The following is a 22746-nucleotide window of genomic DNA, read 5'->3' on the forward strand; positions in this document are numbered from 1 at the left end:
TTAAGCCAAGGCCAATTCGGCCTCTAACTAGGAGCTAAAAATTCGGGCAAAATGTTCCTTCACAAAACCTAATTTTCTGAAATTTCTTCCAAAACAGAAATTGATTGCAATTGTCCACTTTTTCCACCTTCTAGAGTCCTTAAACATCATTTTCAATCATCATATATAACCACACAACCATGTTCATATTAAAACAGAAAAATCCCCAAAAATAATAAAACTTCATCACTTCAACCACAAATCAAGAAATAATCCATAAACTTGCATCTCATACTACCACTAAGCATGATTTAAGCATCAATTAAGGGAGGAGGGTGGTTCTTCACAACTTACCTTAAAAACAAGAGAGAGAGAGCAAGAGGTCCTCCTAGCTTTCCAAATCACTCCACCAAACAACTTACTAACACTAATTGAAGAGGTTTTATGGAGTAAGTTCAAGTTTCAATGGTTGGTTTTGATGATTTGGAGCAAAATGGAAGCAAAACTTGAAGAGTTTCTTCCTTTCTTTTTGAGAGAGAGGGCCGGCCAACAAGGGAGAAGAAATGAAGAATTTTTGGTTGTTTTTTGATTTAATTAGTCAATTGGTAAGACCATGAATAGTGGTCTTAAGGTATGAAGCAATCACATGGTGACACTTGTCACTTTTTATTAAATACCTACCTAACTTGTCTCTCTCATATCAATCCAAATTGCAACCTCTACTTATCTCTTAACACCCGGTAAATTAATTCCAATATCCAAAACTTAACCTAATTGGCCGAATTTTACCGAACTTTCCGCGCTAGTGGGTCCCACGTCCGATATATGTTCTTAATTTCTCAAAAACTAACCGATACTAGAAAAATCATCTAAAACCTATATTTACTCAATAAAAATTATCTGGGGAATTTTCTAATAAAGAAAATGTAGAAAAGGCGGGCGATAAATAAAACTCCACTTAATCTTTCTAATAAATTGTAACACTAGAGGTTTGCTAATCTAGAGTTTGCTAACCATTTCAAACTAATACATAAACTAGGGTTTTCAATCTTAACCGAGATTAGGGTTTCCTCCTTAGCCCTAAAACCCTACTTAGCCCTATTATAAATAGTTCTCTTTTGGTTTAATATAATTTTGTTAGCTTTGTGTTTTGAGTCCTGGCGCGAGCTAGGCAGGCGTCCCGCCGATACCCTAGGGTTCGCCCTTGGGAGAAGCGGGGGCGTCACAGGAGTGAATCATAACAAGCATAATAATGCTTGATAATTTGTGTTTCACCATTTTTTCCATATACTTGGATATGATGCGAGGTAATCTGATCAGAAATTTCAGATTCTGTCCATACAACTCCGACTTGAGATGTTGTAGGTCGATTGAACACTCGTTGAGCCAAATCTGGATTTGAGTTAAGAACATTCTTATAATCATCTATATTGGGAAGATTTTGTAAACCACGGAAAAATGCAGAGTATGGATTCAATTTCAAGATCTCTTCAATCTTCGTAATCAAGCTTTCTCGAAATCTGCTTGAGATAGATAATCGATTGATTGTCTCATGATCAGTGTCAAAAAAGTATAATTGTAAGTTTTTTGCTTTCTTGCCTTCTGGCGATACCAATGGATTGATATACTGGTACATTTGCCCTTGAACTCTAAATGTATAAATTCCATGATAATCTTTACTTAATGATTGATCACAGTGCATGCCAAGTGAAGTAAAAGCAAACATATTATTATAACTATGAATCCACCGTCAGAATTCAGCAGCCTCATCCGAATCCTCAAGATATAAAAGCATTAATTCTTTAGGCATTTCAGTTGAAAGCAATTGAATTTCTCTAGAAGAACAACAAAATCTAGGTGGTTCTTTGTGAAATCTCTTAGCATCACAATATTCACAATTTGGAACTGAAGGTAAAACATCAGGTTCAACAGCTATATTTTGCAATGGATCATGCTTTGCAGAACGACGTCTACCTATAACAATAGTGTCAATAAACATAAATTTGATGTAATAATCCAGGATAATGTATATAAAGTTTAAGATAAATACTTAGTGATAGTTTTAATCAACAAAAGACAAAAAAAATTGTAATTCAATTATCTAAACAAATGCACTTCAAAGAGAGAACAAAACGAACGATCATATAAAGATTAGTACCTGGTATGTTTCTTGTTGAAGACAAGGCATCTCGAAAATTTGGACCAAGCAAACTTTCTGGTGTAGGAAACTTTAATTGATCATGTTCACTGGTTGTAGAATTTTTGGTGGAATCATAAGTTCTGATCATTGAAATAGTATTTTCGATCCTGGAATCATTTGTATTGCCTTCAGAAAGCTCAGGTCCTGTATATTATTTTCAATTATTAACAAATGAAACTACCAAGTTACAAGTGATTGTAATGGCAAAGAAAATATAAACAATACTTCACACAAAGATTTGAGTAAATAAATTTCCTTTTACTTGAAATTAGATATGCAAGAAATTATACAAGAAGATGCACTGGATATTATAAAATGACATGTAAATAACCAAACAGATAATTGCTAGTTCAGGAGAGAAAAAAATAAGTGTACCTTGGAAACAACTGCGGACATGAGATACTGATTCATCATTGAAAGGCATGTGATTGTTGTTTTCAAAATTTGCATTAGTTCTAATGTCTTCTTGTAGTTCAGGTGTGATCAAAGGAAAAGTAAAAATATTATCAACTGAGGATTTTTGCTTTGCTTTCTTCGCTACAGCATAACATTCACGACGACGACGATTCCGTTCCCTTTGAGCTTCCTCAGGTGTTGCGTACATTCTTCGTCGTTGACCATCGAATGAGACTTTCACATCATTATCCTTAGATGAAGAACTATTGATTGAACTGGAAGTCTTAGGCCATGGAGCAGCCTTTTTAGTCGATAATGTATTACAATCACTTGTATTGTCCTTGGCACTGTACATAATTTTACATTAGTAATTATATAAGTATATATTATATAATCAAAAGATAATTTTACAATGATAAAACAAAGCTAAGTTTTGAATTGGAATAGGAGAATTACCTATTGGAATGCTGTTAACATTAGCAATGCTTTTTCCATGGATATTAACAGGAGTCAATGCTTCATCGCTTTGAATAGTAGGGGAACCAAGAGAACCATATTTATTCATAAGAGGTGAAGAGGACAAAGGATTCTCAATTGTATCATCTGTGCTCGTATTCGTAAAAGAAGTGCCATCATTATGTTTATCGATACGCATACGCTTCATAGAGGAAGTACTCGTCTCGGCTAAATTATCCATCATTCGCAATGCTTTCACAGCAATAGTGCAAGTTGTATTTGTAGACAATGGAATTTTAATTAAATTCTAAAAATTACCATTGGTCTATTAAATATTTTCATCCAATCGGATATTGCCATATATCATGTACACTTGGAAAGTTTGGTTATTAAATAGCCAATTATATTCCTCCACGTGTCAAGGTGAGGTGTTCCAAATCAATTCAAATTGCAGGGGTATCTCCACCAACCAAATCACATCATATCACATGTTTATCGGATAAATATCTAAATATTTATTTCTTATTAAAGGGATAATATTTAGAGTTGTTTTATCCAAATATATCTCTTATATACTGCAATGGCCTGACCAGTCAAACGGCGCCACGTCACGTGTCCCCACGGGTTTGGCCAATCAAGGGATTACTTATCTCTTTATTAATAAATATAAAATGAAGAGATAATATTTGGCTAGTACAGTCCTAATATGACTGCACGTCTTGCAAGACAAGTAAGTGGTATGCAGGTCTTCAACCTCTACCCCTTGCCACAGCTATAAATAGGGGTCTTTCAACCAAATCAAGGACACACAAAAAAATACACAGGGACTTCAAAGAGCATCATATACGCTCAAAGCATTGAAGCTCCAAGCTACAAAGGTTCAGCTCTTCAAGCTCTCCAAGTCTCCCAGATATCAAGACTTGAGTCTTCAAATATCTTCTAAAGTTCTTCAAATCTTCTATATCAAGATTTGAAGGAATCGGTGGTGGATCCAAGAACAAGCTGCGAAGCCCTTGGATTGGCGTTCGAGGAGAAGAATCGAAGGAAACTCTCCATAAGTTTGAGAAACTTCCAGAGATTGTACCCCATATTTCTCTTAAATTTATATATCACATATTTGTCGTGTATTTCTTTTTCTTGTCGTTTTGCAGACTTGAAATTTTATCGCGTACAAATTTTTGGCACGCCCAGTGGGACCTCTCTGCCTTCCATCTCTTCTCTTCGAATATTCAACTACATACATCATCAATGGCACCAAAGAGCAACAAAATCGTGATTGCACGTTCCAAGGCTACTGATGCTAAGCCTGTTCAGGAAGCTGCACACGTTGCCACCAATACCCGCGTTATTGGCCCCGTGACAAGGAGTATGACGAGAGCCTCCACCCAAAGTAGCATGGAACCCTCGGCGCCAACTCCCGTCTTCGGGTCAACATCACAAATGAGCTATTCCTCCACGATGGGGGTCCAAGACGTTTTCACCTCGATTGAGAAGGCTCTTGCCATGCTCGAATTTGGATCCGAACCCAAATTTTATAAGCATGACGATGATTCATCAAGCACTGGATCAGCCTCTTCACATGAAACTCTTCATTCAAGATTTTGTATTGAAGATTCTGCTGCTTCTTCTGCTGCAATGCCCGCCATGATGACAAATACTTTGAGTCTCGAAGAACAAGTTTCGAACATGTCCAAGATGATGGAAACCATGATGAAACACGTTAAGGACCAAGATGCTCTCATTGCTCAACTGCTCACCCAGAAAGATCATGCTCCTGAAGGAAGCCATGCGAATCGTAAGGAGCACCAAGAGCGTGAAAAAGGTAAAGACAAGGTGAAGGAAGTATATGTGACCGCCGATGGAGCTATTCCCGTGGAACAACTGAAGGAGCTTGTTGAAGGCGTGATCAAAGATAAAAAGGAGGGTGGTTCAAAGTCAAGCTTTACCTACTGCAAGCCTTACACTGCTAGAATTGACAACCTAGCAATGCCCGCTGGATATCAACCGCCTAAATTTCAACAGTTCGATGGAAAAGGCAGTCCAAAACAACATGTGGCCCATTTTGTCGAAACTTGCAATAACGCTGGAACCTATGGTGACCTGCTAGTCAAACAGTTCGTCCGATCCTTGAAGGGCAACGCATTTGACTGGTACACTGATCTCACTCCGGGGTCCATCGACAGTTGGGAACAACTGGAACAAGAGTTTTTAAATCGCTTCTACAGCACTAGAAGAACTGTTAGTATGCTGGAGTTGACTAACACTCGTCAATGGAAGGATGAACCTGTGGTCAACTACATCGATAGGTGGAGAAGTCTGAGTCTCAACTGCAAGGATAGACTGTCTGAGCCCTCTGCCATAGAGATGTGCATCCGAGGAATGCATTGGAGCCTGAGCTATATTCTACAAGGTATACGCCCAAATACATTTGAAGAATTAGCTACTCGCGCTCATGATATGGAGTTAAGCATCACGGCCAATGCAACTGATGGGCTTCCTATTCAAGCTCCGCGAGTGCAGCCGCCTCGTCAAAGCAATGAAAGGCAAGAAAATAAAAAAGGGGGCAAGCCTCTTCAAAATTCAGTAATAAGGAGTCCATGGCAATAAACACAGCTCCCATGAAAATTGCTACCAAGGTGAGCCGAAAGGTCACTGAGAAGTTGGATCCATTTCAAAATAGGTCGGCAAGAAGACCCACGTTAAAAGAGATGCAAGAAAAAGAATACCCATTTCTTGAATCTGATTTACAAGGGATGTTTGATGACCTTTTCAAGGAGAAACTCCTTGAACTTCCTGAAATGAAGCGCCCAGAGGAAGCCGGTCAAGTCAATGATCCAAACTATTGCTGTTATCATCGCCTGATTGGCCACCCTCTCACTAAATGCTTTGTCTTTAAAGACAAAATTATGGAATTGGCCCGTCAAGGAAAGATCCTTCTCGAGGAAGATAAAGCATCGGCAAACCAAACAACAATAATGTTTGGGTCTGTGTGTTGTCCGATAGAAGTTCTACCCACAACAAGCAGTGCTTCTGTACAAGGAGGTTGAAAAATCGTCAATTGAAAATGTTATTGAAGATGACAACGAAGGATGGACTTTAGTCACTCGAAAGAGGACTTGCAAGCCAAAAATAAAGAAGTACATCTTTTCGAAAAGCATTCATTCGACAAAGCCGAAAGTGACGATGAAACGACGAAATGAAGGGAGTCGCCACAACACCAATTTCGTCAGATTTTCAGCTTCTTCAAGAGGTTCGACAGCCCGTGACATGAGAGAATTTATACCCAAGGGGTATTTAAGTGACGATACTGATAATTCCACTTCTTGTAATGTCGTCAAAGCTGAAAATCCTCAAGTCACACAAATTGGCACTGAATTTGAGAAAAAACTCAAAATCGATGATAAACCACCGGTGGATTGTGCAACGACCATCATTTTTGATGATGACGATTTAACTGTTGAGTTCAAGACCCACAATCGACCTTTGTTTGTTAGTGCATATGTTCGAGAACAAAAGATGAATCGGATACTCATTGATGGGGGATCTGCTGTCAATATCATGTCCGTACGTGCTATGAAAGAGTTAGGAATCTCAAGTGATGAACTCTCCCAGAGCCGCCTCATGATCCAAGGATTTAACCAAGGGGGGCAAAGAGCAATTGGCCTCATAAGGCTTGAATTGCTCATTGGTGAGCTGTCTTCAAGTGCGTTATTTCATATCATTGAAGCCAAAACCTCTTATAACATGCTCTTGGGAAGGCCCTGGATTCACGAGAATGAAATTATACCATCTACTCTGCATCAATGTTTCAAATATTGTCGAGACGGTATTGTTAAGAAAGTTACTGCCGATGACAAACCTTTCACGGAAGCCGAAACTCACTTTGCCGACGCCAAATTTTATCTTCACAAAGAAGCAAAAAGAAAGGAATCGGTAAGGGAAGAAAGTCAAGATTCCAAAGTACCCATTTTGCGGTATACTCCAAGATCAAAGAGAGAAGAAGGTCAGTCTTCTTTTATCAGAAATGACACATTAAATGTTCCGCTCACCAAGATAGAGCCTGTTAAAATTGAGAAGGTGAGCTTGCAAGGGTTTGTCCGTCCCAAAGAAGAACCGGCAGTGGAACATTACTCGCTACCAACTAATCGGACTCAAGAAGGTTTTGATCCAAACGCCTATAGACTTCTTGCTAAGGCGGGTTATAACCCAAATGAGAAGAATACATTGGGCAAACTCCCTCCTGAAGTGACTGGCGAGAAGACTCACGGATTGACACCTACGCAGAAAATGTTGAAAGAAAGGGGCTATAATGTTGAAAGTTCATCGATGGGTCTTGGTTATCAACCGCCCTCTCCTGTTCGTATAATGATCAAAAGAGCGAGTTGTAACTATGTGAACGAAGAAATGGAGGTCACAAGTCGAAAGAGATCTGTGTTCGACCGATTGGGAAATAAGTCAAAACGTACTTCTGTGTTTGACAGACTTGGCCCGCAGCTAAAAAATTTGAAGTCGCCCGTCTATGAGAGATTAGGCAATAAGAAACAAGAGTACCAAGTTGCCAAGGAAGAAAGTCTTACTCCAATAAAGAAGAACAGACCAAGAAAGCGAGTCTCCTATTTCTTCATGCACTATGGAGACTTATTCAATGTAAGAATTGAAACCATTTTTGAGGAACAGGGTCAAGAAAGTATGGCTTCCTGTCACCATATTACGATCAGTGATCCCGAAGAAGAAGAAGAAGATGCAGATGACGCTCCCCCTGAACTTGAACAAGGGGTAAAAAATACAGTCGATGAGCTAAAAGAGATTAACCTTGGCACAAGCGACGATCCTCGCCCAATTTACATAAGCTCTTGTATGACTCCTGAAGAAGAAAAAGAGTATGTTGATTTGCTGCTCGAGTTCAGGGACGTCTTTGCCTGGAATTACTCAGAAATGCCTGGTTTGGATCCAAGGGTCGCCGTTCATAATTTGTCTGTCAAGCGAGGAACAAAACCTGTCAAGCAGACGCAAAGGCGCTTTCGGCCCGAATTGATTCCTCTGATAGAAAATGAGATAAATCGATTGATTGAAGCTGGATTCATACGAGAAGTAAAATATCCAACATGGATTTCAAGCATCGTCCCTGTAAGGAAAAAGAATGGGCAAATCCGAGTTTGTGTTGACTTTCGAGACTTAAATGAGGCTTGCCCCAAAGATGATTTTCCTCTCCCCATCACAGAATTGACGGTAGATGCTACAACCGGGCATGAAGCACTATCTTTTCTCGATGAATCGTCTGGCTACAATCAAATACGCATGGCGCCCGAGGATGAGGAGCTAACTGCCTTCCGCACCCCTAAGGGAATTTATTGCTATAAAGTGACGCCATTTGGCTTGAAAAATGCTGGAGCGACATATCAAAGGGCAATGCAAAGAATTTTTGATGATATGCTCCATAAAAATGTGGAGTGCTACGTTGATGACCTTGTGGTGAAATCCAAGAAGCGAGAGGATCATATCCAAGATCTTCGAAGAGTTTTTCAACGCCTTCGGAGATACCAACTGAAGATGAATCCTTTGAAGTGTGCATTCGGAGTCACTTCTGGCAAGTTTCTCGGTTTCATCGTTCATCAACGGGGAATAGAGGTCGATCGATCTAAAATCGATGCCATTGTGAACATACCTGAACCGAGGAACATTCATGAATTGAAAAGCCTTCAAGGGAAGTTGGCATATATTCGGAGGTTTATCTCTAATTTGGCCGGGCGATGCCAACCCTTTAGTAGACTGATGAAGAAAGGGGTACCCTTCGAGTGGGATGAATCGTGTAGGAATGCTTTTACAAGCATCAAGGCGTATCTCATGAATCCCCCAGTGCTGGCTGCGCCCATTCCAGGAAAATCATTGATTCTCTATATTTCCGCTCAAGAACGGTCGGTTGGGGCCTTACTCGCTCAAGAAAATGATGAAGGTAAGGAGAATGCGCTGTATTACTTGAGCCGGATGATGACATCAAATGAGTTGAACTACTCACCCATCGAGAAGTTGTGTTTGGCACTTATATTTGTCATTCAGAAGTTGAAACATTACTTTCAAGCGCACACTATTCGACTCATATCTAAGTCTAATCCCATTAAATATGTCATGGCAAAACCTGTACTGTCTGATCGACTCGCCAGATGGTACCTTCAGTTTCAACAGTTTGAAATTATTTACGTACCTGCGAAGGCTGTCAAAGGACAAATATTGGCAGACTTTTTAGCCGATCATCCCCTACCTGCCGAGTGGGAGTTGACTGATGAACTTCCCGATGAAGAAGTGTTTATGGTGGAATCGTCGTGGTCAATGTATTTCGATGGAGCTGCTCACCGTGATGGAGCTGGTGCGGGAGTTGTCTTCTATACTCCTGAAGCAGATATATTGCCATACTCTTTCACTTTAACACGTCGGTGTTCCAACAATGTGGCTGAATATCAGGCGTTGATTCTCGGTCTTGAAACGGCTGTAGACATGAAGCAGTTGCATCTTAGAGTCTATGGTGATTCAAAATTGGTGGTAAATCAACTTCTTGGTGTTTATGATGTCAAGAAACCAGAATTGATCCCATATTATAAGTATGCAAGGCAACTCATGGGATATTTAGGTAATGTCACTATAGAACATATCCCAAGAAATTTCAACCAACAAGCTGATTCTTTGGCAAGGGTGGCGTCCATGATCACTCTACCTTCTCATCGAAATCAAATTTCAATATGCCAAAATTGGGTCATACCTCCGATGTTTGATGAAAATGACGATGGTGAGGAAGAAAATACTTATCATATTTTTGTCCATGAGATCGAAAAGGAGGATTGGCGTCATCTCATAGTGGATTACCTTAGTCATGGGAAGTTACCAGAAGATCCCAAGAAAAGGGTTGATATACGTCGTCGAGCGCCACGTTTCATTTACTACAAAGGGACGCTTTACCGAAGAACTTTCGATGGGGTGTTTCTACGATGTCTTGGAGAAGATGAGGCCATGCAAGTAATGGAAGAGGCTCATTCTGGGATATGTGGTGCTCACCAATCTGGCCCGAAATTACACTTTCGCATTAAAAGAATGGGATACTACTGGCCAACAATGGTGAAGGACTGTATTGATTTTGCTAGAAAATGTCAAGCTTGTCAATTCCATGGCAATTTCATCCGTCAACCTCCTGAACCATTGCATCCAACTGTAGCTTCTTGGCCGTTCGATGCTTGGGGTTTGGATATAGTTGGACCACTTCCAAAATCTTCTGGAGGACACATTTTTATTTTGGCAGCGACGGATTATTTCTCAAAGTGGGCCGAAGCGGTTCCTCTAAGAGAGGTCAAAAAGGAGAATGTAGTAGATTTTATCCGCTCGCACATCATTTATCGATATGGGGTCCCGCGTTATATCATCACCGATAATGGTAGACCTTTTTGCAATGTAGCAAAGAACAAACTTTGCGAAAAGTTTCATTTCAAACAATACAATTCGTCCATGTACTACGCTGCCGCAAATGGACTCGCTGAAGCATTCAACAAGACCTTATGTAATCTGTTGAAGAAAATCGTGGATAAATCGAAAAGGGATTGGCATCTTCGGATTGGAGAAGCGCTTTGGGCATACCGAACCACTTTTCGAACTCCCACACAAGCAACCCCATATGCGCTTGTTTACGGTGTTGAAGCTGTTCTTCCACTTGAGTGTCAAATACCTTCGCTAAGAATTGCAATTCAAGAAGGGCTCAGTGGAGAAGATAATGTTCGTCTTCGCCTTGAGGAATTAGAAGCACTCGACGAAAAGAGATTGGAAGCTCAGCAACGGATTGAGTGTTATCAGGCTCGCCTTTCAAAGGCATTCAATAAGCACGTTCGACCCCGCTCTTTTCAAATTGGAGAGTTAGTGCTCGCCGTTCGGAGACCAATCATTCTCACTCATGGCGGACAAAGAAAGTTTACTCCTAAGTGGGATGGTCCATATGTCATTCGAGAAGTATATACAAATGGCTCATACAAGTTGGTTGCCGAAGATGGATTAAGGGTTGGCCCCATCAATGGCAAGTACCTAAAAAGGTACTATGCATAATCGGAACCGCGCGATGCTCCTGGCCCGCATGAGCTAAAACTGTGGATGGCAACCACCAACAGTGTAGTATGTGGTTAAACTGCTGAAACACTCCACCAAGTCTAAGGTGGTAAACAAATAGATACTCCTGGCCCGCATGAGCTAAAACTGTGGATGGCAACCACCAACAGTGTAGTATGTGGTTAAACTGCTGAAACACTCCACCAAGTCTAAGGTGGTAAACAAATAGATACTCCTGGCCCGCATGAGGTTAAAATGCGAACGGCAGGAACTACATGTGACTTGATTCCCTTGTTGGGATACGTAGGCAGCTTGGAGGGCATCCTCTAAGTTCAGTTACACCGCTCCAAATCAAATCCTTGTCCCTTACAAAAAAAAAATGAAAAAAGAATTTTCTCTTTCCAAAAAATAAAAAAAAATAAAAAAAAATAATAAAATGCTCCATTTGAGTTCTTTTCTCTTAAAAAAAAACATGAGATAAGAAATGAAAAGCATTTTATTATTCAAAAGAAAACTCATTACATGGAAAAAATGAGTGATAAAATAATTCAAGGAAAAGAAGAACATGGTGGAAAGTCTAAATATCAAATTTGTATTCCACTACAGCTACTTTATATGATTCAAGTGCAGAATTCATGTCTTCAAGTTCCTTCATTGCGTTATCAGTCATGATGCTAGTATTTTCAATGGAAGATAGCTCATCATGCGCTTGGGTTATTTCAGCCTGGATCTCCTTGAAGGTCTCATACTTTTGATCGATAGTCGAACTGATTTCCAGGCCTTGTTTCTCCAAACTGATGAGTTCCTGTTGCAGAACCTTCTTCCTGTCTTCAATGGACTGCAACTTTTCTTCAAGACTTTGCAAGTGACAAGTTAGTCCTTCTTCCTTTGCCTTAACTCTCTTGAGTTGGACGGTCGCGTTGGAAAGGAGTTCTGCATGTGTTTCTTTGCTCATCCTTTCCCACGATGAGGATGCCAGAACATCATATGCCTCCGCCTTGGCAAACAATTCCATCAAGTGATCTTTTAAAGGGAGACCATTGGTAGAATCCGTTCTTGTGATTTCCGCAATGATTTCCTCTGCACACTCTTTTAAAGAAGAGATCTGTTCAGTTGGAGTGTCAAGAATCTGTCCGCGAAAATCCATCAACAAACTCTGCAAGTACTTCCTTCGATGCGCCTGGATCAATTTTTGACCATGAAATTCTGAAACCAATGCTACCTTAGGTTTTTTCCGGATTTCGTGCAAATTAGACAGCTCCTTCTTTGACAAAGCGCCTCCACTGGGGGCAAGTTGCTTTGGGATGCTGATAACGACTTCGTCACCTTTCTTGTTTGAAATTATAGCATCAGTCTCAAGTTCAAGTGGTGAATTGGTATCAACATCTTCTTGGTGGAATTCAAGAAGTGGGGGCTGAAAAAAAAAATGTTTTGAGGGTCTTTTTTTTTTAAAAAAAAAGAAAAGGAAAATATGATTACCTTAAGTGGCGACACTCCAACCGACGGTGGTGAAAAGGAAATTTCCTCCAAATCAGAAGATGTCCTCTTCTTCGATCGGTTCCAATGACGGTCTTGGCTACTACTGCCGCTTGCCAACGAATGGGTTCCTCTCTGGGTAGATTCGATACCCTGAGCTTGAGTCCCTTCTTGTCCTATAGCCTCGAGAGAACCACGATCGTCCATCATTTCAATTTCGACATCTTCTTCTGTGTGAGTCACTGATAAAGATTTTGAAACCATGGGCGGCATCTTCTTTGCTGGAATCACTGGTTGCGCCTCTTTGATGGCCTGTCGAGAGTCCTTGGAAGACTTATTTCTTGTAACAATATTTTCCAAGGAGCTACTAATGGTTTTGTTCTTCCGCAAGGTAGATGAGGTAAGACCCGTTACAATCTCTATAACTCCATTAGGATGCACTGACTCGTTGGCGGAGGTAATCTTGCTCTTCTTCGATGATTGCTGAGGGATCTTAACGGTAAATTTTAAGGGAGTTGAAGAGACACTATTTGACCGAGTCGACCACCAGGCATCATAGTCTTTGGTGATCAATGGATACTTCCTGTGCATGGGTATAGTCATCCGAGATCGCGTCTGAGTGCGAACTGAGGAATCCCATAGTTGAATAGCTTCACCTAAGGTATAAGTGTGAGTGATCTCTTTCAAGTTGTTGGGGATGTCCTGACAAAAACCGAATTAACTGCTGAACCTGCAAGGATTATATTTTTCAGTAATGAAAGTATTATCCTTACGTAGAGTTAAATGGCAAGAGCGTTGACTAATGAAGTAGCTCATGAGTCTTGATGATAAGGATCCGGCATCGATCAACGCCTTTTCTTCATTCTCAGTCCAGCACAATTTAGGAAGCATCAAAGGATTCGTTTCTTTGAAGATTTCCTCAGCTTCCAATTGGCCATAAAATATTGCCATCTTCTCACCACTAAATCTTGTCATGCGCGCGTGGTGGCTACTCACTTGATGATTTTCGTAGTATACATCGAAGTATTGGCCAATCCAAGCATAGACGTAATGGATTGGAAAAGTTACCTCACATTCTCCAAGGTTAGGGGCGTGGACGATCTCCCTCAACCCATGATATATGCTCGCAAGGACGGGAATTGCAAGACAAAATTTTTTTCCTGTAGCCATTAAGCATGCAACCTTGAAAACACTTGGGCGAATACGGTCGACCTTTTTGCTTGGCAAAAGGAACTTGCAGATCCAACACGCTATGAATGCCGCAATATAGGTCTCCTTTCTTAGAGACCCTGGGATACCCAGGGTGTCAAAAGGGACATTGAAGTCATTCGTATCGGCAAGGTCGTAAGGCTCCACGCTTCCAGAAGGGTTGTAAGTCATTTTTGGTTTAGATGTGGTCTTCCTTCTATTCGCTCTACTCGGAGGAGCCCTATACCTAGCCTCTCCTTTGAACCAGAAGCGAATCCAGTCCTTCATCCATACCCCTTGGTCATTCGTCCAGAGGTGGTAGTAAGCCGAAAAAAGATGCCTGCAACTCTCAGGGAGAAGTGGCTTCCCTTCTTTGTCACGAGTAAGGAGCTCCCGCGCCGAAGGAACAACTTCATCAAAAAACGCGCCATCGATCGAAAGGCCACCAAGTCGATAAAGGTCCCAAAGTGTGATGGACAACTCCCCAACGGGCGTATGGAGTGTGTTCGTCGAGGGACACCAATATTTGAAGAAGGCTCGCAAGATATTTTCACAGCGGTCGTAGGAGTATCTCGACGCGTAGACGGCTTCAAATATCCCAGCGCGTGTGAGTATGTCTTTATGCCTTCCAAGCATGTCCTCAACCCACTCCCAATAATGGGAGGTAAAGCACGCCTCGCCGAAGAATGACGAAGGGGTTTTCCATGTAGCTTTGTCAACATTGAATCCCACGAACGGAAGAGTGAATTTGGCTATTTCTGGATCTCCATTGTGAAGAGACGAGTTTAGCACGACCACTTCTTCTTCCCTTGACGTAGTGGAGAAAGTCGACGGTGCCACCACTTCCTTAGTCCACTTGCTAGTCCAGTCTTCGAGATGAAAGCATCCTTCGAGGGGTATGAAGGATTCAGCGAGCGGGCCAATTGCGGGTTTGTAAACATGTAGTGACAAGCTCTTTGACTGCGTTCCTCCCCGTTCATCCGTCAGTGAAATATGCGGCACTGGCACGGCGTAGTCCTTAATTTGCATGATTGCTGGAATCTTGTAAAAGAAAATATTAGAGGATGCAGGAGCGTCGTGCAAGAAGTTTGGTAATTAAATTACCTAATTGGTTGCCTCTTCTCAAATCCCTGGAATTGTTTCGAACCCCTCTTCAAGCGCAGCTTGAGTTGTCTACAAAGAGGCAAGTTGACAAAGTTTAGATCAAAATCATGTATAGTGATATTTGGGGGGCAAAAAAAAAAAAAAAAAAAAATTTAAGGTCAGAGTTCTAGCAAAAAGAGGGGAAATTCTTGCCCAAATATCATATTTGTGTCCTAATAGATTAGCAAAAAAAAAAAAAAATTTATATTTAGTGTTAAGAAAAGGGGGGGTTCAAATATCATATTTGATATTACCCTAGTAAATGCAAGGAAAAAAAACACTAATAACAAAAACAAAAAAAAAACTCTAAAAACAAAAAAAAACAAAAACAAAAAAAAAACAAACAAGAACGACAAAAAGAGACAATAATAATAATAATAAAAAAATAATAATAAAAAATAAAAAACAAAACAAAAAGGGGGTACAAAAATTGAGACTAAATTCTCAGCCTTGAGGGATAACTCAAATATCATGCTTGGCATTATTTTAGTAGATAAATCACAAAGGGCCAAACTGTCTTGGAGATACAAGTCAAAAGCACACGTGGAGTAGACAAATAAATTCCAAGTGCTGATCATGTCCAAAGCGTCAAACAATGAAGCGTGCAAGAGCCTTGACCGAGGCTATTTATTGACAAGTATGACCAAAGCTATTTAGTGACTAAAGCATCCAATGATGAAACCTGCAAAAGCCTTGACCGAAACCAATTCTTGGCATGCAAAAATCTTGAAACAATTAAATGCTGCAAGGAGGAAACAAAAAGGGCTTCAAGTACCTGGCAGGCGGAAAAATATTGGAGTGCAACCAGCGGAGGATGATCAACTCTCGCGGCAGCGGCTTGCGCAACGGCTTTAGGTCAGTACGATGGAGGCAGTTTACAAGTAACAAGCATCAATCTGGTGGCACCAGCGACCGTAGCAGTTCTAGGCAGCAGCTCTCGAATCGCCAACCACAAGAAAGCGCTGGTAGCAGCGACAAGGCAACTCGGCAGTAGCGGGAAGTGATTATTGCTGTCTCTGGCTTCTCACAAGTGAACGCACGGGTATAATCTTGGTTATTTACACTAGTAGCATTGTGATTAGGTCCGAGAGACAGTAGTATAAAAAAAAGGAAGGGAGAGTTTTAGACTCTAGCAAAAGAAAAAAAATCCACTCGTAGTAATGCGTACCTCCAAATAATTTAAGAGTAGCTCGGCAAAGGTGATGACCAACTCCAGCTTGTTTCTATCAGTTGAAAGACAGTTGAGTAGAGCGAACGGCAAATAATAAGCGGTGGTGATGGCAACAAAGCAATTCCCAGTAGCGGCAGCTGGATGATGGCAAGTAAGAAGAAAGGAACAAAGCTTGGTTTAAAAGCTTTCAGTGAAGAATTCCCGGCTTCGGTCCTGGCTATTTATAATAGGTAGAGTTAAGCTCTTTAATGCAAGGAACCGTAAGATGACTTTGAGATTGATTACAAGTCCAACGTGAGTCTGGCTTCGGGACCTTCCTGATTGGTCAATTAAGATTGGAGTGTGCATATCCTGCGGACTCCTAATTTATTCCAGTTACTAATGGATATACTGATTGCCATCCGAAACCGAAATTAGTTCATCAAAGTCTTTGGGTTTGCGTGGATATCAGCGGAATTTGTAATGGCAAGTCACCGTGGAGTTTTGATCCGATATGGAGTTTTAATATATGTCGGGTGCTCAAATTACTTTCAGGTCCTGCGCACATGAGTTTAAGGTCCATTATGATTCTAACATCAGTTTGGCTTCAGGACTTCATGCTCAGTTAATTAGATTTTGTTATACGTGGTTTGTAGAATTCTAACGAATCTCAAATTCTACTTGGGATTCTCCGATGGCAACTAGTTTCTGGTTCAGCTTGGGAACATTAAACACATGGCTGGGGCGGTGGATATGAGGCTAAAGAGAGTCAATTGATCTTTTAAAAAATTGGAGGGCTTGCCCTTATAACATTCAATCCGAGTTAAAAGAAAAAAAAAACCTGCTCACGAAGTCTTTTAAGTCTTGGGAGATTGCTTCCGCGATGGGCTCCATCGCAGTCGATTTCGAACTTCTAGATCGCTTGGACTTTGAAACCAACAAGGGAATGAAAGCTGTTAATTCGGGTGTCCTAGTCATATTAGATGAATCCTTGAAGAGTTGCCGCCCAAGTCCCCGAGGCCGACAAGGAGAAGTGGTCTTGGGGTTTGGATCTGTGGAGTGCCGTGGGTGATTGATAAGCAAAATGCGTGGGAGATCAATTGGGTTCCTGTGATTTCATTTTTAGAGCACCTTGCACGTAGGTGATTGGGCAAATGGATATGAAGTCATTCGGCCTTGAAAATTGAAACCAGCAGAATTTGTTTAATGATACATCTAGCGGTGGACTTGAAACTTTAGATTGGTATGTTTTGGTCCTGGATTGATATCACCGAATTTTGCATGTATTGGTGGCACCCCACGTGGTCTTCTCATGACCAATTCAAAAGCTAAGATATTGCAAAGCTTTAAGTCCATTGACGGACTCTACTATAAGACTTCAGATTGGAGTAATCCGGCCTCGGGACTTGCTTAGTCATCATCAACATCAAGTGCTAATTGGAACCCAAATGTTACTTGGAACTGGCCTCGGGAGCTTGTTATCAATTGAGAGCTATGGCTAGGAACTTCATACGTTTGTGGATTTGAATTGGAGGTTAATGTTGTCCTGCTCCTAGGACAATCGAATTAAGTTGGAAAAAATTGTCGAAGCTCGTTCGCTCAAATCCCGCTTTAATTTTATTCACGAACGAGTTTCGAGGGGGCATTTGTAGACAATGGAATTTTAATTAAATTCTAAAAATTACCATTGGTCTATTAAATATTTTCATCCAATCGGATATTGCCATATATCATGTACACTTGGAAAGTTTGGTTATTAAATAGCCAATTATATTCCTCCACGTGTCAAGGTGAGGTGTTCCAAATCAATTCAAATTGCAGGGGTATCTCCACCAACCAAATCACATCATATCACATGTTTATCGGATAAATATCTAAATATTTATTTCTTATTAAAGGGATAATATTTAGAGTTGTTTTATCCAAATATATCTCTTATATACTGCAATGGCCTGACCAGTCAAACGGCGCCACGTCACGTGTCCCCACGGGTTTGGCCAATCAAGGGATTACTTATCTCTTTATTAATAAATATAAAATGAAGAGATAATATTTGGCTAGTACAGTCCTAATATGACTGCACGTCTTGCAAGACAAGTAAGTGGTATGCAGGTCTTCAACCTCTACCCCTTGCCACAGCTATAAATAGGGGTCTTTCAACCAAATCAAGGACACACAAAAAAATACACAGGGACTTCAAAGAGCATCATATACGCTCAAAGCATTGAAGCTCCAAGCTACAAAGGTTCAGCTCTTCAAGCTCTCCAAGTCTCCCAGATATCAAGACTTGAGTCTTCAAATATCTTCTAAAGTTCTTCAAATCTTCTATATCAAGATTTGAAGGAATCGGTGGTGGATCCAAGAACAAGCTGCGAAGCCCTTGGATTGGCGTTCGAGGAGAAGAATAGAAGGAAACTCTCCATAAGTTTGAGAAACTTCCAGAGATTGTACCCCATATTTCTCTTAAATTTATATATCACATATTTGTCGTGTATTTCTTTTTCTTGTCGTTTTGCAGACTTGAAATTTTATCGCGTACAGTATTAAATGGACCATTCTCCTTTTGTTTCTTAGCTGCAGCATATCGTTCACGACGACGACGATTTTTTTCACTGTAAAGTTCCTCCAGCGTAGCATATTTTCTCCTTCGACCCATTTTCAGTGATACTAATATACTATAGTTTAACTTATATACTATAGTTCAACTAACGAGGACAAAAGAAAAATAATTTTCATGCCAATAAAACAGGGGAGAAAAATCAACAGATTTTATGCAAGTAAAATACAGCACAATGTACTTGAATGAATAAGAAGCAAACAAGATTAACTTTCATGCAAAACCAAAAAGAAAAGAATTGTATACAGGAAAAAAAAAAAGTATACAGGTAAAGAGAACGCAGACAGATGGAAAGAAACTTACATGATATTAGAAGATGCAGAGCAAGGAAAAACGTTTACAGGACTCCAAACAAATACCTGCAATTAAACATGCACTAATTTCAGCTATGCATAGTATAGGATAATATATCAGACACGAATTAACAATTGTCAATCAAACAAATACGTGATATGCATAAAAAGTAAGCAACGAACTACAAAGTATGAAGATAAATACATTACCAAATCAATAAAAAAAAATGATAATGGGTCTCATATTAAGCAACTACCTAGCTGCCTCCAAAACGCAAGACCTCTGGAACAACTAAATCACAGGTGCAATAAAACTTGAGCTGACACTCATCGGAAAGAAGAAAAACTAATAAACTTCAATTCTTAACATGCAGATAAATACCAGTGAATTGTAAGCAAGAAAGAATAACAATCGCGACTAACCAAAGGATTGAACAAAGCCAAAATCGGAGAAGCATCAAAGCTTACCCGTTGTTGGGAACAAAGAACCAGAGGAACTTGCAAGTCAAAGCCTAGCCGTTGTTATTCGGAACAATGAACGAGAGGAACTTGTAATTACAAAGGCAAGAGCAACCCATTATCTCTTGCAATGCAAAACAAGCAAAGGACACCTGGCCAAATGTTTTCCCGAGGGTAAAATTAATGTCCACTAACCGCTTAAAAAAAGGCCAGTGCATCCCAGGGTAAAATTAATGTTGACTAACCGCTTCAAAAAAAGCCACCGCTTCAAATCATGTATCAGGGAATTCAAAAAAGCCAAGTTCCCAAATCACCCCTCTAATAAGCAAAATTAACAAAGAAACCGGACAAAGTCTTTACCCTTCACAAATCCCATATTTACAATTAAACCTGCCTAAAAAGTACTGTTCACAACAGGCATTGGGCTTTACATATAGTTATGATTATGATATGATATGATATATAATTAAGCACTAGCAACTACTTAAAATGGGCCCGTTGGCTCCCTCCAATTATAAGGGCAAATTTGTTCTCAAATTTGAAGAATAAAATTTGGGGTCAGACAATTTAAGTCAGTTAAAAAGACAAACAGAAATTGCAGTTCAAGGGTTATTTTATCTATTTCATGGTCAAAGGCGTGAACTGAAACCAATCTCTAATTACAGGTGTCATATGTACTTAAGCCTATATAATATAATTAATATACAAAACTGAATATCTATCCAATTACGAGCCAATTCAATACTTTTGGCTGCTTAAGCCTGTAAGTTAAATGTATTTATTTCATTTATGCATGGGAATTATGACAAGCATACCAAGGATAGCATTCATTTATTTACAAAATTCATAATACTTTAAGATTGTTCAACAAAAATTTTTTTGTGGACATCCCAAAAAGAAAATGTCACCATGAAAAGATATGGAAAGAGTCGATGATTACAATAAGCGTCAACACTTTTAGGCAGATTTGGTCTTGTAAATTTGGTATATTAAGTTGTTGCACTGTTCATATTATTGTTTGTATCTTCTAGAAATATACAAACATTTACAATATGTTGGTTCACGAGTTGTCATATAACAAGAAAATTTTACCAAACATCGGGAAAGAAAAATCTAGTTTGATACACGAGAGGAAGCTTTTCTTAGTTCCTAAACGCAGTTGGGGAAACATGGGCTATCAAACCCGAAATGAATTTTTATTAATTTTAATATAGTCATTTTTACTTCTTTTTTTTTTTGTCGAAACGATAGATGTCGTATAACCTAATCTAGCCTAGTCTAAGGGGAAGGGGAGGGGGTTCGATGTGAGTACAGACTCCATCGATGAAGGTCAATTAAGACCGCCACAAAATGTGACAAATTTGTGGGAGGCAGGGATTGAACCCTGACCTCCAGCATCACCTTTAATGGTGATGACCACTGGACCAAATGGCCAATGGCTCATTTTTACTTGCATTAACGATCATTGTTTGTTGAATATTAAAAGATGTGCCTATGGTAAAGGTAAGTTTGTTAACAAGTGCCTATTCATGAAAGGTACGTATTTTAAACTGTAAACACACATTAATTCATTAAACAATGTGTCTGAATACCATTAAAGTATCAAAAAAGAGTTAAACGCTTTTCATTCTTCTTCACTTCTAGTCAAAATGAAATTCTCTAAAGAAAAAGTTAAATTCTACACTTGTATTCTGTAGCTTATAATTTTTTGAATACTAGGAACAAACGTTAGATGTCTCAAACAAGTCAAGTGGACTTCAGGATAAAAGGTTGTTAGATAAGAAAATATTAGGTGGCAAATGTACAAAATTAAGTTAGATGATTTGTAATTTTTCATAGAGAAAATATTAGGAAGCTTACATCAACAAAAAAAAATTAAGTAAAATACTAATAACCCCCATAGTTCTATGTAAAATGAACACTAACGAAAAGTAAGATGATGGGGACGAAAGGAAAAAACGAATATAAACTCTGGTCACTGGGCTACTAAAAGTTTGAATTAATCATTTGGAAAGACCGTCGATTTCTTACCTAACTTTTTCACTAATACCAATTTCATCCTTGAATGCTTTTTTACCTAGCATTAATCCCTAAACTAAAATCTTCCTGCCAATTAAGGACCTCTAGGTTGGCACCACACCAAACTTTTTTTTTTCAGCCAAACAATAACCACTCAGTGGCATTTTAGAAAATTCAGCTTACACTTGTGTTGGACCAACGTCATCATCGCCCACCATTGATCACTGAAGTCTGGAGACTAGCAAAGCTAATTGATTCCTCGACAAGTACTCTTTTTACTTTCAGCGAAGGAAATAGAATCCGGTATTGCTTCCAAATCTATTAGCTTCGCAACAACACTGGAGGCTATCCCTGAGTTCTTGATTTTTGCTTCCAAACCCATTGTTTTCATGTTTTTGTGTCCATTAAGCACCTCTAGCATTTCCAGGAGATCTGTTGAAGATAGTACTAGACTCTTTCTCAAAAGTACTCCCTGTAAATTGTTCAGTGCGATTAGATTTCATATATTCTTTGATATCGAAAATTCTAATAATTAGGAAACAAAAGGAAAAGATGAGTATTGGGATAAACTAATTGTTCCCAGATGCTGGAGCTAGGACTTTTTTCTTAGGGGGGGCCAAAATTATTTTAAAAAAATTATCTTAATATGTTATGTTCAAAATAATTTTCATCTATGTAAATATATAACACCTATAAGTATCAAATATTAGTTTTAATTATAAATGTAAGTCTATTTAATAAATATGTAGCATAGTCATAACAAAATTTAAGACAAAAAATAACATTTGATTAAATATTTTATAACATCACAAACCACCCAAGTTGCACGTTATGAGAAGATACTCCAACATGTCACCTATGCAAAATATATATATATATATATATATATATATAACTATGCAATATAAATATACCTTTTTTCAATTAAAAATGTTATATAAAAATGTTTTCAATATATGACTATTTTCAATGTGTGTGTGTGTGTATATATATATATAAGTTATGTTAACAAATCTTGAAATTTCAACCTTTTTTTCTTAAATGTAAAATGATTTTTTACATTCTTTCATAGAACTAAAATCATCTATGATTGAATTAGTGCTAAATTTTTTAACAACTTCCTTTTCTATGTACATAGGTAGGCAATAGTTTAAAAAATTATCTTCCATCTTGTTTCAGAGTTTTGTCTCCATTATCTTCATAATTGAAAATATCCGTTCTGTAGTTGCAACTGATACAAGAAAAGGGAGAGCAAGTTTAATCAATTGGACTAAGTTGTATATTTGTATAT

At 39.2% G+C, this 22746-nt stretch overlaps 1 long non-coding RNA gene across 1 annotated transcript; it reads right to left on the reverse strand.

Annotated features, from left to right (window-relative positions):
* Positions 1 to 2208: 2208 nt before the first annotated feature.
* LOC113775483 lies at positions 2209 to 19493 on the reverse strand. The gene is made up of 3 exons (XR_003468891.1): positions 19446 to 19493; positions 18988 to 19043; positions 2209 to 2323 (listed from the first exon to the last, which is right to left on the reverse strand). It is a non-coding gene; the product is annotated as an uncharacterized LOC113775483 (long non-coding RNA).
* Between the last annotated feature and the right edge of the window lie 3253 nt (positions 19494 to 22746).

This window comes from Coffea eugenioides, chromosome 1, assembly GCF_003713205.1.
Source record: "Coffea eugenioides isolate CCC68of chromosome 1, Ceug_1.0, whole genome shotgun sequence".
Lineage (NCBI taxonomy): Eukaryota > Viridiplantae > Streptophyta > Magnoliopsida > Gentianales > Rubiaceae > Coffea > Coffea eugenioides.